The sequence below is a fragment of the Myripristis murdjan genome, chromosome 1, assembly GCF_902150065.1.
Source record: "Myripristis murdjan chromosome 1, fMyrMur1.1, whole genome shotgun sequence".
Taxonomy (NCBI): Eukaryota; Metazoa; Chordata; class Actinopteri; order Holocentriformes; family Holocentridae; genus Myripristis; species Myripristis murdjan.
This window is the reverse complement of record NC_043980.1, coordinates 5359371-5363972: the sequence shown is the minus strand read 5'-3', so window position 1 is coordinate 5363972 and position 4602 is coordinate 5359371. Positions and strand designations below refer to the sequence as shown.

Genomic DNA, 4602 nt, shown 5'->3' with positions numbered 1-4602 from the left:
TGGATTAAAGTCAAGTCAAATCACTTTTATTCAAGTAGCACATTTGAAAACAGCAGGAATGCTACCAAGTGCTGTACAGTTGTGGCAGAAGGGTTGACAATGGAAATGTACACGAGTAAAAGAGCGATAGATAAAAGACTAAAATGGAAGACAGGAGCACGCACACACATGCACGCAAAAAAAGGTAAAAACAAGCATTAAAATAAGAAATTAGGAGGAGGAAATCAATAAAGTGACTTAAACCTGAATAAAACCATCAATAGGTTAAAACTCAATGAGAAGACATTAGAGATAAATCAAGAATTAATCAAAATTTAGAAAGTCTCTAATAGAAATCTTTGACAAATTTGGGACAGAGCTAACTGAACCCACATCATCATTTCCCCATGAAGTTAAAAGTGAATGAGTGAGCTAATCTTTATGTTGACAAAGATTATTAAATTATTTCTAGTGTGCCACACAGTCCTAGAAAATGTGTTTTGGTGACTTTTGTTTTTCTCCTCAGGCTCAGTTGGTACAGTTGCAAAGGGAGTTCCTGTACCCGCAGCCTCTTTGGTAAAGCAGTTTCCTGTTTGATTAAAACATAAAAAATAAAAAAGCAGTCATTAGTATGTCAGTATTTTGTCATTATCTTCTATCTTATTTTATCTCATTGTAATGTTTATACTTTTCTAACCGACTTGTGAATGACTAGATGATTAGATTTTTTTTTGTTTGTTTGTTTTATCTTACACTTGTCTAACATAATTATTACATACAGACACAGGAATATTTTTCACATCTGTTGTCAGGGTGCTGTGACCTCTGACCCCTGACCTCAGTGAAAATAATACTCTAACTTGTGGGCAAAATCCCCTTTTTCTAACTTCCCAGTCTGGAGAAGTCGGAAAAAGAGGATTCTTGCACAAAACACTGGATTATTTGTGTAAGTGAAAAGATATACAGATATTGTAATATATATGATATGATTATATATTGTAAAACTGCGCTTGATGTCACTCTGCGGTACTTACACCCAGGTGCGAGACTTCACGAAGCATTCGATGTCGTCCGTAATGTCATCGTCAGTGAAGGCTTGAGAGGGAGAGAGGGAGCAGAAAAAAGAGCAGTCAGGAAAACATAACCTTTAAATCATGCCGTGCATTATGTTTATGCTGTTATTGTTGTTGTTTTGTTGTTTTCCTTGCACAGCGACTCACCACTGCAGTTCTTACGGCAGATGTTGAAGGAGTGGCGGTGGCCGGAGTCGCAGTGGTAGCGGTCGTTCAGCTGGAACACACCGTAAAAGCCGAGCGACTGCGGTCTGAAGAACCGTCTGTAGTGGCTGTAGCGCCCGCGGCCGCGCACCCATCTCTTCTCCCTGCCGCCATGCCGCTGGTTACCACTTGTTGTGACCTCCTCCGCCTCCTCCTCCGCCTCTACCTCCTTGACCTTCGTCTTCTCTTTGTTATCGCTGGTCTCGTCCTCTTTATCAGATTTTTCATCGTCATTTCGCTCCTTGCTGTTCCCCCCCTCCTCCTCCTTCTTCTCCTCCTCCTCCTCCTCCTCCTCCTCCTCTTCCTCCTCCTCCTCCTCCTCCTCCTCCTCTTCCCCTTCCTTGTTGCCGTCATCCTCCTCATCCATCTCTTTAGACTGGTTGCTCTGGTCGTCTTCATCATCTCCTGCGGCATCATCCTTGTCGTGGCCGGTTGTCTTCTCCTCCTCCTCTTCCCCTTCCTTGTTGCCGTCATCCTCCTCACCCATCTCTTTAGACTGGTTGGTCTGGTCTTCTTCTTCATCTTCATCATCTACTGGGGCATCATCCTTGTCGTTGCCGTTTGTCTCCTCCTCCTCCTCTTCCCCTTCCTTGTTGCGGTCATCCTCCTCATCCATCTCTTTAGACTGGTTGCTCTGGTCGTCTTCATCATCTCCTGTGGCATCATCCTTGTCGTCGCCGGTTGTCTTCTCCTCCTCCTCCTCTTCCCTTTCCTCTTTGTCGTCGTCCATCTCATCCATCTCTTTAGACTGGTTGGTCTGGTCTTCTTCTTCATCTTCATCATCTACTGGGGCATCATCCTTGTCGTTGCCGTTTGTCTCCTCCTCCTCCTCTTCCCCTTCCTTGTTGCGGTCATCCTCCTCATCCATCTCTTTAGACTGGTTGCTCTGGTCGTCTTCATCATCTCCTGTGGCATCATCCTTGTCGTCGCCGGTTGTCTTCTCCTCCTCCTCCTCTTCCCTTTCCTCTTTGTCGTCGTCCTTGTCATCCATCTCTTTAGACTGGTTGGTCTGGTCTTCTTCTTCTTCTTCTTCCTTGGAAGCCATGAGCTTGCTGTAACCAGTTGTGTTGGTGGTCTCATGAGCTTGTCGCCTTCTGCGCTGCAGGCCAGCTGCCACTGTTGCTGTTGTTGTTGTTGTTGGTCGTGGTGGTGGTGGTGGTTGTGGTGTTGTTGTTGTGGTCGTCCTATTTTGTGATGTCTTTGTCATTGTCGTTGGCGTAGGCGTTGATGTTGACGTTGATGTTGTCGACACCGCCGTCTTTGTAGTCTGTGGCCTGCGTCTGCCGCAGACTCTCACCAGGCTGGTGTTGAAGCCGCTGCTCCTCTGCACCCAGCTGACCACTGCACCGACACCGACAGGGATCACAAACAGGAAGAGGACACATCACTCAGTCACTAAGAGACAGTAAGAGACGTGCCGCATGTCTAATTTCAAGTTAGGTTTTGGATTCAAAGGCTCCCTGTAAGAGGAATTCAGATTTTCTTCAACTTACATGCATGTATGACCAATGATGTTCAGTGAAGATTCAGTGAGGAAGCTCTCCACGTTTGAATGTAAAAGTTTAAAGTGATTGGACTTTGAAAATGCCTTCAAGTGCATGTCCAAAAAGAGGTACGTGCTTGTGTGTCATATAAGAAATAAAAACACTTGATCACAAAAAAAGGTAAAAAAAAAAAAAAGAAAAAAAGAAAAAAAAAGTGCATGTCCAAAAAGAGGTACAAGATTCCAACATGACTGACGTTCAGTAATGTAAGACATTTTGGCTGGATGAGTAGAAGTAGAACATGCACACCAATTGCTTTGCCTCTTGTACAGTGCGGGGAATCAAAGTCCCCGAAGATCTTTTCACCTCCGCGCTGATTTATCTCAGTCGATGTTTCAGTCACAACAACATTCTTTCTCAAGACAGAGGAAGTCTTGCAAAACAAAACGTCGACTAACTCCCTGAAATAAATCAGTGCAGAGGTGAGGAAGTGGGTGCAGGTACTGACTGCTTTCTTTGGAAACAGAAAATATGCCCAGCCATAGCAACCTGAAAGCAAACATGCACCGCACAGGTTTGACTTCACAGATGGGAGCTCACACCCTCACCTTTTGCCAAGACGAAGTCCTTGAACCTCTGGGGCCGCAGCTGGATTTTCTTACTCAGACTTTCTTTCAGGTCACATTTAGAGACGGTGCGGCCCTCGGACAGGCGGGGCACCAGCACGGCCACAGCCAGCACCACCAGCGGCCCCAACCTCATCTTCAACTTCGGATTCTGCAGAAAACACAAGAAAACATAAACTACCCGTGTGGAACAGGGGAGGACAGGGTAAGCTGAGCCCGCATCACCCACCAGTCACTTAATTTCCTCCTGAGACTTTCATTTATTATCCCTCCTATTATCTTTAGGGTCAGTTTGACAACATACAATGTTTCTAAATTCATGATTAACGTCATTCTTTTCTTCATATTTAATGACTCTTACTGATTTTAATGGGGATAAGAGGGTAAACGTGAAGTTATTATTATTAACGGTGTTTCTCTGGAGTCACTTTGACTCCTGGCTGTTTTAGCTGCAAAAATCAGTTAAGAAATATCATTTATTTCAGTTATTTTTGACAATGAGGAACTGTAACATGCCATCTATAATCTTTAAAAAAAAAAAAAAAAAAATGAACCCGTCCAGTTCATATGAACTTTGGGAGGAAAAACTTGATTCCCACAAAAACTTTGATGAATAAGGAGGAGGTGGATATTTCTTATTTAAAAGGCTATTGAGGCAGTCAAAAAGACACACAAAGCACCTGACACATAAAGCTGGGCAAGAATCATTTTCTCGAGGTCAAACTGACCGTGACTGATAAAAAAAAAAAAAAAAAAAAAAAAAAAAAAAAATGTTAGGAGATTTGAAGGTAACAGGAGGGCAAACATAAAGAACATAAAAATTTAACATTTTTCCTTTTATGTCAGCTCTCACAATAACACATGTGAACACAATGTAGGCATAATGCACTGGTGGGCACAAACTGCATGCTTGATTATTGTTTGTTTATTATATATTTCTTGTGTGAGTGCAGTAAATGGCAAAGTGAATAAGTGAGTAAATTAACCCTAACCCTGTTATGTTCAAATTTACTAACATCTTTTATGTTTGGCGTCAATTTGAACCCAGCAGTTTAAACCTCCACAAAATTATTATGATTAAAATTGTTACCAAAGTTTATGTGTCAAGTACTTTATGTTTCTTTGTTGACAACCTAAATAGCCCTTTAAATAAAACATAACTCCACCCCACCCCCACTTACACATCCAGTATTCCTATTACACGACTATGGGAAAATATGCAAATCACCATAAAAT

The 4602-nt window shown here is 42.6% G+C and overlaps 1 long non-coding RNA gene across 1 annotated transcript; it reads right to left on the bottom strand.

The window, feature by feature from the left end:
* On the bottom strand, positions 1–1395 carry LOC115368591 (uncharacterized). Its single transcript, XR_003929052.1, has 3 exons — positions 1200–1395; positions 1014–1074; positions 1–568 (listed from the first exon to the last, which is right to left on the bottom strand). It is a non-coding gene; the product is annotated as an uncharacterized LOC115368591 (long non-coding RNA).
* Positions 1396–4602: the final 3207 nt, after the last annotated feature.